Below are 13,540 nucleotides of genomic sequence, written 5' to 3'. Positions count from 1 at the left end.
AATATTTTCACTGTCAATATTTCCCTTGATTATCCAAATAGCCCCATGAGAGAAATTAGGCAGGTATTATTATTCTTCTCTTCATTTTTCTCTGGAGGACGTAAAGACTGACTGTGAGAGGTTACATGGCTTGTCCAGGAACATACAGGGATAAAAGACAAGCATGATCTACATCTAGAATATCTAATTCCAGAGCCTGTGTTCTTTTGCAATTCATTCCCTGTTCTACCTGAGGGTCTGCCATGGCTTACATTCACAGCCCAGCTACTATCATCAGCTCAGTAAGTGAAGTGTTAACTACACGCTTAGAAAAAGGAATCATATTGCTTTTAAGGTTTAAGAAGCATAAAATAGCATTTCTATACTGAAAAATATTTTGTAAAGAATTTTAAAATCTTAAAAGCATTAATGACATTCCTTGCATAACAGATTGTTATGTTAAATACATTCATTAAATGAATATGTCAGGCTGACCAGTTAGCTCAGTTGGTTTAGAGTGTGGTGTTATAATACCAAGGTCAAAGGTCTAGACACCTGTACCAGCAAGCTGCAAAAAAAAAAAAAAAAAAAAAAAATTAATTATATCTTTTAAAAAAGCTAACAATATAAATTTTGTCTCAATAAGTTGATTTTTTAAAAAAAGAAAGCACTAATTGTAGATAATTTCTATACATATGAGGGTACTTCAAAAAGTTCACTGGAAAATAGAGTTAAAAGATAATATGAATCATCCCATGAACTTTTTGAAGTACCCTCATAATTTACCATATAATTTATATAAATAATTTAGGGGGTTCCATGCTTTCTTATCCTACTCTGCTTCTGCTATCAACAAAATACTAGTTTCCATATCAAATCTTCCAAATCCTGGCTGTTACCTAACATTCAAAAATACGCATCAATCAACCCCATGTTCATCACAGCATTATTCACAATACTAAGAGGGGAAAGCAGCCCAAATGTGCATAGATAGATGAATGGATAAAGAAAACGTGGTATATAGATATACAATGGAATATTATTATGCAACCTTAAAAAAGAAGAAAATCTGTTCATGCTACCACATGGGTGAACCTTGAGGACATTATGCTAAGTGAAATAAGCCAGTCACAAAAGGACAAATACTGGCCAAGGGCAGCCCACTTTGCCCGGAAGCAGGCAAGACAGCAATGCCCAGGGTCCTAGGCAGGAACTGAGGACAGCATCCCCCACCCAGAAGCAGGCAAGGAATAAACCAAAAACACCACTTCTGTGCAGGTGGCCCACCACAGCCATGGCTGCTGCAAAAGCAGCTCAACACCACAGCGGCAGCCATCGCCACTTTGCAGGCAGCCCACCAGACAGTTGACTGCACTAACCCAAGGAGAGTCACCAGCAGAGACTGGAGAAAGAGGACGTCTCTCTCCTCAAAGCCAACTCCAGAGTAACAGAAGAAGCAACTGCTCTACCAGATGACCAGACACCAATGTACAGATACTAGAAATACAAAATTCCAAGAAAATATGACATCACCAAAAGAATACAATAATTCTCAAATATCAGACTCTATTGAGCGAGAAACCCTTGAAATGACTGAAAAGGAATTCTAAGCAAAAATCTTAAGGAAACTCTCTAATATATGAGAATACTCAGATGACATAATGAAAAGAGAAAAAAATTCAAGATATGAAAGAAATTTACAAAGAGATTAATACCTTACAAAAGAATGCAGCAGAACTCATGGAACTGAAACAGTCACTCAACAAAACCAAAGGACAAATACTGTATGATTCCACTCATATGAAGTATATAAATCAGTCAAAATCATAGAAACAGAAAGTAGAAAGGTGGTTGCCAAAGGCTGGGGGAGGAAGAAGGGAAAATTAGTATTTAGTGTGTATAGACTTTGTGTTGCAAAATGCAAAATGTTTCGAGATCTGTTGCACAACAATGTGAATACACTTAACACTACTGAACTGTACACTTAAAATGGTTAAGATCGTAAATTTAATGTGTTTTTTTTACTACAATAAATTTTTTTAAAAGTCGTGGGGTCACAGCAATTGGATGAAGAACTAATAACAAAATGGGCACTGAGGCTTTCTTGGAGGGAAAACAGATAACAGCAAACAAGAGTCAGTCATGCAGGGAACCATGTGGCATATCTCTGTGGCAATCTGTATAATTCCACCAGCACCATCTTTCTTGTGCTCCTCATATACAACAGGCTTTGTGCCCATGCAATGACTCCAAGACCTTGGAGATGTAAAGATACCATTCAACCCAAAGAGAATTTAACACGCTTAGTCTGAAAAGATGTTATTGTTTAGTGCTGTTTATTTGCTTGTTTGTTTTTTGCTCTGCATGGTAGAAATTTAGAATTCTCCTGGATGTTCTAGTCAGGGATAACTTTCTTAAAGAACAGAGATTGTCTCAAGAAAAAGGAAATTTACCAAAAGAGTACAGTAAGCAATACAGAAATCCATGATCAAGCTCAATGCCCAGCAGGGTTCACAGGAGCTGGACTAGAATTAAGGCTCCCTTCTCCACAGCTCTTCTGGATGCTACAGGTTGATAATGGAGCAGAGCAGTCCACCTACTAAGTCAGTTTCTTCTATTTCATCATCTATAAGAGGAGTTAATGAGGTAAAGTGTTTAAAAAATATATCCGAAAGAGAGTAATCTCCTTTATCTACAGTCCAGCTTTCTCGGCTTATTAATTAGCTTCCACTTGACCCAGTAAGATGGCTGCCCTCTCTGTCCGCTGTCAGTTTAACAGCTTACTGTCTACAGAACTCATATCTCCCAGTTTGAATTCTTGAGATAGAGAAGTTGATTCATGGCACACCAGGGTCATACAACATGTAAGGATGTCTCTTGTTCTGGACCGGTCAAGGAACAAAGCACATCTAATATACAGAAGTTATGTATTTTTTTCCCTAACATATATGAGATTTTCAGCACTTTATTACAGAGTGGAAAGGCTTTCAGCAGAACATATGTCTAATACCATGATATACAATGGGCAAACAAGATTTATAGTTCTATTTTTTAATGCCCTGCAAACTTGGTGTTCATGTTTTATGGATGAGAAAGCTAAGACAAAGAGAGGTTAAGTGATGGGTCCAAGCTTAGATGAGAGTAAATGACAGAACCAGCATTTCATTTTAACTTTAACTCCAAAATTACTTTTTTCTTCATATTGTCTCCCTATTAATTATTTAACATATGTAATTCCATGAACTTTGCACAACAAAAGAATTCTATTGTGACCTGTATTACTACTTGGTTTTTTAATAAATTTTGTTTGCTACTTGAAATATTGAATTTCACCCATATTAACTAATTTCCTCTCTAATCTTTTGATTTCTAGCCTGGCTATCTACCAGACTTCAATATTAATATAATTATAAAATTAACATCAATTTAACAAAATGTCTATTTGGGAAGAATTATAGGTTTCTTTCATTATTTTTATCACCTTTTAAACATAATATTTGTGCATGCTTCCTACAATGGAGTTCTCAGCAAAGGCATACAATGATTGCCTTTAAAAAATGAAATTCTTACCAGATTCTTCCTTAGTAGAATCTTTTTTTTAAAATTTTCTACAGAAAAGCAATTTAGAAAGAAAAAACAGGGGGTGGGGTGGAGAGGGAAGAAAGAAGAGGAGACAATTTCCCTCACTATGCCTTAGAGGTTATGATCATTCCTTGAAAATAGAGTAGTTCTCAGAAATACTAGAATCATTGCTCAATACAGGTGTAAGGATTGTCCATTTCAGCCCTGTTTGTGATAACAAAAATAATAGATGCAATCTAAAGCTCATTGTGGTGATGCCACTTAAGTAATACCTGCTTAATCAGATCCCTGCAAAAGCATCATTTGTGTTACACCAGAGGAAGGTGTGATACTTTCTCCACTATCACCTCAGAAGTTCTAGCAAGAATCCAGTTTTTAATACCTGTTGGACCTCCTGGCAGAAAGGGTGAAGAACATTCAGGAGCAGACCCACCAAGAATCCAGATTTGAAGAACTGTTGGACCTCCTGGCAGAAAGTGTAAAGAACATTCAGGAGCTTGGTAACTAGAGGAAACAGCTCTCTCTAAGGAGGAAGGACCGTTAACAATGAGAATAGAAGCAAATGGTTTTGAGAGTCATATCCTATGATATCCCTCAAAAGCCCTTTAACCCAGCCTTGAGAGAAATTAGCTAAAATTTCTCAGGAGAGAAGGCTTTAAGAAAACTTTAAAAGTTAGGTTACTCTTTGGGGAATTTGAGAAAATAACTGTGACACAAGTGGGGAGAGAGCCCTAAATGCATTTCAGTGAATGTGACACCCCTAGTTCTCTGAGCTATGTATATTTATTATATATAATACAATGAGTTATACATATATTTATTACATATAATAAAGAATTTGGCTAGCTTTTCTTCCTAGTTCCTGGGAGATAACTTCTAAATCCTTGAAATTTCCCAAGTGATGGGAGAGTCTTTGTTATTCACGGTGGGCCCTGGCCATAGCTGAGTTTTTGCTAATGAGATGATGACTCAGGATAGCGGCTGGCCATTCCGGAAAGACCAACCCATAGTGAAACCCCAGTAGAAACTCTGGATACTCAAAGCTCAGGTGAGTTTCCTGGTTGGTGATACACACTGATGTACCAGGAGGGTGATGCATACTGAGGACACGGAAGCTTGTGTTTGGGCCCCTCCCAGACCTCACTCTATCCATCTCTTCATTTGGCTGGCTCTGGGTGGCCTTCGCCCTAGCTGTGTAGCCTGGTGAGACAGGAATTACATTTAGTAGAACTTAGCAAGTTCAAGTCATTCATTAAACAAATATTCATAAAGCAACTACTATGTGCAGAGCACTGTGTTCTGGTGCTGGGGAGAACTTAATGGGCACAGTGCCAGCCTGCATAGAGTCTGCCGGGAAATACAGATGTTAGATAAGAAATTACAGTAAAATGATGCATTGAACAATGATACAGGAAGTCCAGAGTTTTGTGGGCACAAAGGATATCTAGCAGAGAAGTCACAGGGGGGGTCCCCAGAGGAAGTGGCTAAGATCAAAGGAATGAACAGGAAGTAGCCAGACACAAGAAAGAAGGAAGACTAGTCCAGAAAATGGAAAAGAAGTCTATTTACCAAGTCTTGAAGAACAAATCACTGAAGCCCTTTTGGGTTGTCTAGCTCAATGATGCATTTAACATAAGAATCCTCTCATAGTTTATTGAAACAAACACTGCGGTTCAAACTTTGCTGGGAAAAATATGTCCCTTGCCTGACTCACAGGGCACCACTTCATATCTGAGAATTTAAACTAGAAGGGGTGACGGTGGCTCTTAGATGTAGCAACAATGGATGACAAGCAATAGCTAACAGCCTGGCGTGCAGGCTGTCACGTAAACACAGAATTGTATTGACACAGAATAATAATGTCTCAATAATGATACCAAGGAATAAAAATACCACTTAGAAAATGATCTCTTAAAAGTAATTAAAATGTAAAAGTTTGGGTGCCAGAGTTGCCTAGAAAATTCATATATAAAATACTTAATTCCTAATAATGCTAGATGAGATTTTTATACATAGTCAAAAACAGGGAAAGGGAGAAAGGAATTCGGGACAATGGCTTTCATCAAATTAGATGAACTTACAGAAGACAATGGACATGTGTCCCTCTTGGTTCTCAGCCTCATTTCACATTCAAATGCCAAAGACCCCCAAGGGAGAAAAGGCACAGCAGCTCTCCCCTTTTAATTCAGCCCATGGCCCTTTGGTCTGAATGTAACCCATATGGTTCTGGTCTGACTTTTCTAATGAGTTCATCCTGAAGACAGAAAATCATTTTGATCTACATTTAATAAACCTTCCTCTTTAATCAGTGTGACTGGTTTTATTACATGGTTTGGATTTTGCTGACCTGTCACTCCTGCTACTATCACACTGTAAAAAAAATGAAAACATTTTTAAATGGATATAAATGACTAGCTATACTTACTATAAGCTGATTTTATGCTTTTTCACTTAGCTAATTCTTGTTTTTGAAGTTTAATTTAATGAGTTTATCTTATACATTTTCACCACTTAACTTTTCTGATTGAAAGTTGAACTTCTGGTTTGCCAAAAGGAATATGATCATAAACTGATGCTAAATGCCAAAAGTAAGCAGCATTATGAAATTGTGCTTATAAGTTCTGGCTTCCCATGTTTTTAATCTTGAATGCCAGTTATTAAAATATGTGTAAATGTGGTAAGACCTCACCCCCTGACATGTGGTGATGCCCAATTCCCAGATTTCAAGTTAATACCGAAAGGAAGATCTAGAAAGAAAGAGAGATACAGAAATAAGAGAAATCCTTCATTTCAAATGCTTCTGTAGCTATCAACCTGTGTGACTTTACCAAAAAAAAAAAAAGACTCAAGCACATTGAATTACATAACAGGAAGTTTGTCCCTTAAGCTGTAGGCTTATAGCCTAATATTTATTAAACCAGTATCTTGTTAAGACTCGGCCATTTCATGATATAGAGGTCATAGTGCAACTGCTCAATACAAGTCCCCGTTTCCCGTTCTTGAATAATCTGTCTCTTGGCATTCATAGCTCTGCCAGGATTATTTCGAATTCTAACTCATCCTAGCAGAATTTCTTCCACCTGCCCTTGCTTACCTTCGGCTCATACTTTCATATCAAACTTCTAAATCAAGCCCACTTCATCTACGAGGCCTGTGGTATTAGAGGGCAATTATTGATTATACACTTACCTTCCTCTACACTTCTGCTTCTACTTCCTGACTTGAAGTTCCACTGAACTACATTTTCTATCTGTCCTTCTCAGCAAATGCAGTGGAGTAAGAGTATCTCTTTTCAAATGGATCCAGCAAAGTCACAGGAAAGGCTCCCACAGGAAAGTCTCCCATTGGTCAAGCAGGGGTCACATGTCTATTTCTCTCCTGTGGCCAGGGGGAAGTAGGGCTTTGGTGGGCAAGTCTAGGTCATGCGTCCAGGACTAAAGACATCCAAAATGAATGGAGTAAAAACGGCTGTTTCCCAAAAGAAAAACCTGGGTGCTATTTGCAGAAGGAGAAATAGATGCTAAGCCAACAAATGCAACTTTTGTCTCCTCTATCTCCTAGGCAAATGTTTCTTAATCCCAAGATGTAATTAAAATTATGTATGATTTAGTATATCTCTTTAAACCACATATTTATTTATTTTTAAAAGGGCACATAAATAAATAAGAAAAAGATGAATAACATAATAGAAAATAGGCAAAGTCTACAAACATACAGTTTACAGCGAAGGAATAAAAAAGTACCAACATTCCTCAAACACAGGAAGAGATGTTTGGCTTCATTCATAATAAAATCAGTACAAGAAAGAGAAAGTGAAGAACTACACTCATCTAATACATAAACCACAAGATGCCATTTTTTTACTGAAACGTAAATTGATCATACATATCTGAAGATGCCATTTTGTAGTGTTGAAAATGCTTATAGCTAGAGGATACACAGAGGACATGGTACATGCAGAGGCGTGGGCAACAGCCTTTAGTAGAAGTATAAATTGTAAGGGAAAGATCTATCAAATAACTATCAAAACTAAAATGCATGACTCAGCAAGCCCACTGCTGATACATGTGCTAGCAAAAATCCTCCAAGATATATGGGGATATTCACTGAAGCATAATTAAATTACAAACAAACTAACCCAAACTGAAAATAACCCATCAATAGATAACAAGATAAATAAATTATGATATATCTATATGATGGAATACTAGGAGGACATTAAAGAGAATTGAGTAGATCTCTTGTGGAAAGAGCTCCCAGATGCATCATAGAAGTGGAGAAAAGCAAGTGCAGAACTGCGTGCTTAATATGATGTCTTACGTGTGGGAAAGAAAAAGTAGATGTCTATGTGTAGGACTGTGCATAATTTTCTGGAAATAATCATAAACGGTTTATAGAGATCACCTTGTAAAAAGGGAGAAGAGTTTTTCACTTTCCATGTTATATACTTCTCTACTATTTGTCATTTCTTACCTTACAAGTGTTGTTTTTGTTTTTAAAATTGTAGGGGGGATTATTTAGTGAGTAGATTACAAATACTTTTTATAGTTTCTTCTTTGTACTTTTCTGATTTACAAAAAGACTAATGTGTGTTATACATTTTAAAGTATATACTTAAAAGAAGAATAACTTCATGGTATATTAACATACCAAACAATAAAATACAGTAAAACATAACATAATAATTGGGAATTTACTATATTATAGGCAATATTCTAAGTACTTCATATAGATACCCATATGTATGTGTTTGTGTGTGTGTGTGCATTTATTTCATTTAATCCTCAAAACAACACTATGAAATGAGTGCTTTACTATACTTTATTATCTCTATTTTACAAATGAGATATATGAGGCTTAAGGAAGCTAAGTTAACTTGCCTAAGGTTTCTCCTTGAGTGATAGGCCAGGATTTAAAACCAGCCACTCGGATTTGATATCTGGTATCTCCCAAGGTGTAATTTCCACTAAAAATGTAAATACTGTCATAGAAACTATCTTTCCATGGGGCTAGATGATAGAAAAATATGCATTGCCCTATACATTACTGAGTCTATAAATTAACTCTTAACATCTCTTTTAAGTTCCCTGCCCTAAAGTGAGTCTATAGAATTGAGGTGAAAGTAAGTCCCACCTTCCCCAGGATGGAGAAAATCAAATATAAAATATCCTTTTAAAAATTACGACATTCCTCAAATATAAGACATTGTCAGCGTGTAATAAGCCTTTCAAAGGACTGCAGGCTGATAGAATTATAATTGTGTACTTGTGAGCTGCACAAGGGCCTTCCACACTAGAGAACAAGCCTAGTTTCAGCAGTCTTCACCTGGGGGTCCCACTGGGTTTCAGCTCCTCATTGAGTCTTGAGCCCAGACTATGAGGTATAGTCTGATCCTCGTTTTGAAGCACATAAAATCCAAGGAGGTTAACTCATTTCCCTAAGGTCACACAGAAGTCACTGGTGAAGTTGGAATTGAAACAGAAGTTTCTTAATTTCCAGTCACTGAAATGCTCCCAGGACAAAGTTCTCGTGGAATAAATTATACATTGACACAAGGGCACTTTACAATTCCATGGAGAAGAGTCTCCAGAGGCAAACTATTTCATTTTAAATTGAAAAATCTCAGACTTACAAAAGACTAATGTCTTCCCCAGCCTGGAAATTATGCAACCCGGGGGGAAAAGAATCTCTGGGTAAAGTCTAAATATTCTATATCGTACAGTTCAACCCTAGCAACATAACTGAAAGACTGGTTAAGAACAAAAGAACAATCAGTACTGTTATAGGGCCTACAAATGGGTGAGGATTTGTGTACAAGAAGGTTTATTCCTGAAAGCATCAATTTGGTATGTGAAGATAAATGACCAATACTTATATGTTTGTGTAGAGCTCTAGGAGGAGCCCCGTGATGTTCAATGAATCAAAATAAACCTAAAGGTAAAGCTAGAGAAGTCAGCTCAAGGTTAGCAGTTCTTTCTAAGAGTTACTAACCTCAGATCCCTAAATAATGAGACCACTTTACCAATCATTAAATAATTGTTTTGACTGAAAACAATGCAAAGAAGGATTCTGAGTTTAGCACAAATCCACCTTGAAAACTGAATCCAGCAATGATAATGCTGGCTAAAAATTAGACTTCTCCTAGGGGAAGGGTAACCTTTTGCAGACATCCAGGAGCAGGGAGGGAAGACACTGTTACACACCTACATGGTGACTCTGTAGGAAGAAAGTGGGCAGGGAGACTCCACCCCACCCCCAACCCCAGCCCTCCTAAAAAAAAATCAAAGAGAGAAAACTATGAGGCTCTGCTCCCTCTGGTGTAAAGAGTATGTCTGCTATGGTTTGAATGTGTTCCCCAAAGTTCATGTGCTGGAAACTTAATGCTCAATGCAACAGTGTTGAGAAGTGGGACTTTTAAGAGATGATTAAGTCATGAGGGCTCTGCCCTCATGAATGGATTAATACTGTTATTGCAGGAGTAGTTTAGTTGTCATGGAAGTGGGTTCCTAATAAAAGGATGAGTTCGACGCTCTCTCTCACTGTCTCTCATCCATGTGATGCCTTTCACCATGTTATGACACAGCAAGAAGACGCTCACCAGATGTGGTCCCTAGATTATGAACTTCCCAGCCTCTGAAACCATGAGCAAAATAAATTTCTGTTCATTACAAATTACCCAGTCTCTGATATTCTATTACAGCAGCACGAAACAGACTAAGACAATATCCCAGGCTTCACTAGTTGAGAGCACGATTTAAGGGCTCTGGGTTGTCCAAATGGAATCCAAATGTGGCTGGGAAGCCTGCCCTGCTCTCACCCAGGACCATTTTCGCAAAAGGAAAATACCAACCTCACTCAAAAAGCATGGAAAAGTCTGTGCATTTTTTCCCAAGGTTGTGGACAAACAGAGGGAGAGATTGCCTCACACCTAGTTTTTTAAACACCTCTTCCTTCCCCCAAATTTCTACTTTCTACAAAGTTGCTACAACTCTTTCCTAAAGAATGGCCTCCAGCCAAGCTCTCCTCCATTCCTCTGGGTTCTTTCCCCCATTTCTTTTCCTGCTTTGACTCTTCCCTCTTGTTTTCCCACACCCTTGCCTCATAGGACTTTCCCACCTCTCTGTAACCCCGTGAATCAGCCAGCAAAGGGGGCAGACACAGCCAGGGGACAAGACAAGGAGAGCCAAAGTGAGGACTAGAGGAACAGGATCCAAATCAGTGAGAAGGGTAGCCCCTGTGAACTGGAAGGGCTTGAAGCTGAGGCAGGACTCACTGTAGTAACCCATCAGGATGGAAGTCTACCCACGGAGCTATTACTTATGCCTCCTGTTCCCCAGTTTCCTGGAATGGAAATAATAGTAGTATAATGGGATAGAAACAATAATATTGTAAATTAAGTTAGTTGATATGAGTAAAGCGCTTAGCACAGAGCCCAGCACTTAGTGAGTGCTCAATAAAAGCCTACCATTATTTTTCTCCTACACGCTGGTCTTCCTCCTTTCTGCCTCAAAGTCTAATGTAGCTGAAGAAAGGAAAATGCTGAAGAGCATTAGTTTGCTGCAGTGCTTCTCACACTAGTGAGTATTAGTGCTAAGAACTAATTTTGTTTTTAGTTTCAAATCTGTCCTGGTCCTACTGAATATGCCTAGAATGCAGTTCATGCCACATGCTATTCTCTGTGTGAATTTGACAACAACTGAACTGTCTATATTCAGTTTAACAAGATGAGTCTACTGACCACATACTTGTATATCACAGCAATGTCACATTGCTAAAAATGTTTCTAAATGCATGCTCATAATTTCTGGCATGGATCAGTAACAAAACAGTTCTCAGGCTACACTTTGAGTAGCAGTGGTTGGGTAGAGCTCTTGAGCAGAGTTCTTCCAGGTTAGATTACTGTGCATTACACTGACCTTTAAAAATGTACTTGGCCTTAGAGATAATGAATACACTCCTACCCATTCCTTCCAGGAACCAGAGGTATACTCACCTACAAAAATTCCATGACCCTGTCTCCATCCCAGGTCTTCAGCTAAATAATTTGTAAAGTGGTCAAAGTCCCCTGGGGCCCATGTTCCTTTCCACACCTTTTCTTTCTATTGTCTCCCCACTCCTTCCTAACACAACCTGACACAGAGATGCAGTAAAGTAATGCACTCACAAGAAAGCCATTTGATAACTGAATTCATGCTATTGTGCTAGGGACTTGGTAGGAGAAAAAAGGGAGAGGGGATAAGAAAGGAATTTGAATTGCAAAATAGAAGGAAGATAATGGTTAATATAAACAAATATCAGTGATGAGATTTTGTGTTTCAATCAGGAGATGGGTTTGGAAGAATGCTGGAGATACTTCCAGAACATCACACCATGTGCAGATAATACTCATGTAGAATGTATATAAATAAAATTTTTAAACTGTACAGACAAAAAAAACAAACTTGGAGTACCTTCCCTTGCAATGTGAAGAGTATTGACTTTGTTTTGTGGGACTAAGGTTTTTTTCCCCCTCAGTCCTACTCTTTTTATTTAAAATGTTTTTCTTTTTTCTTTTTTTTCCCCCCATTTTATAATGGAAAAGCATGGCCCCAAACATATAGGAAAGTGCTCTCCACACATGACCCTAATCTACCCACATGCGTAGAACTGTTGAAATGAAAATATACTTCTCAAAAGTGTTTAAGACACATTGTTTTTAGCAAAAAGGGTTTCTTTTCTCTTCCTTCCACTGGTCACTAATGAGTTATAGACCACAGGGGCTGGGAACTTGGGGGGCCTACAGGGAGAAAACCCCCCATGCTGGTGTGGAGACCCCTGCACTAGAGCGAAGGCAAGGCTGCCATTTACTCCTTTCAGAGACAGCTTGTACTGACAGTTGGAGTTTATAACTTTAGGTCCACTTAACCTGCCAAGAAAAAGACTTGGAGGGAGCTTTCATTTGGGATTCATTTTGGGGTAGCCTTTTAAGTATCTGCCCTGGCAAAAGGAGGTTCTGCTGGAGGTTTTGTGTGTGTTTGCTTTTTAATGGCACTCACTTCTCTCATCATCTATGAATATAGTGTCCTCAAACAAATGACAAATATCAGGTACACATAACTGCTTTGCTATTTACAGAGTATTTGCAATGTAAATATGATGAGCTCAAGAGTATTCTTGTATAAAGTGCTAACAAATATTTGTTCTGCTGAGGAGATGCCTGGCCCTCCCAGACTGGGAGGGCTGCTGCTGGCCAAGAACAGCCTCTGGGAGGGCCCCGGGTCTCTAGCTCTGTGCTGTCCTCACACTTTGGCAGCCACTGCAGCTGACCTCCTAACTCAGAGAAATCAAAAAACAGTTAGTCACAAATGGATATTTAAACAGCTTCGTTTCTTTGGCTCATCTCAGAGTCTGCATTTCTAAAACAGAACTTAGCTTAGGAATAAAATTATGTTTTCCTTCATGTGCTTGTAGGGTCAGAAGGACCCATACTGGAAGCTATCCTCCAGACCCTCTTTTCTGAGCCTGGGTGCTGAAGGCATCCTTGGGTAAAGATGCCACTAAAAGCTACAACAAAATCTCATGTCAAAAGGAAATGATGGAGGGAACTCTCTGAATGACATCGGTCCAGGGGCAGTCTGATATCTGTGGAGAGGGAGAGAGGAAGGAAAGGGGGAAGGAAAAGAAAGGAAGAGAAGGGAACCACTTCTCCACAAAGGACACACCAAAGTGTCATACTCTGGGAGGCTTCCATCACTCTGAAGACAAAGTCTTCAAAGGCCTGTAACATCTGGCCTCCACCCCACCCCCATGACTGCATTCTGCTCACTTCTCCCCAGCTCTCTGTGACAAAGCCACACCTACCAGACTCCCTCCCAGAACTGGGCCTTTGCTGCTGCTTCTGCCTGGACCTTGCTTTCCTTCCCCTTTGCCTAATTAGTGCCACATTGTCTTTCAGATCTCAGCTCAAGAGTCACTTCCTTAGGAAGCCTTGTTCTGATTT

Source organism: Cynocephalus volans, chromosome 15 (assembly GCF_027409185.1).
Source record: "Cynocephalus volans isolate mCynVol1 chromosome 15, mCynVol1.pri, whole genome shotgun sequence".
Classification (NCBI taxonomy): Eukaryota; Metazoa; Chordata; class Mammalia; order Dermoptera; family Cynocephalidae; genus Cynocephalus; species Cynocephalus volans.
The sequence above is the reverse complement of the archived record's forward strand: the minus strand, read 5'-3'. Positions refer to the sequence as shown.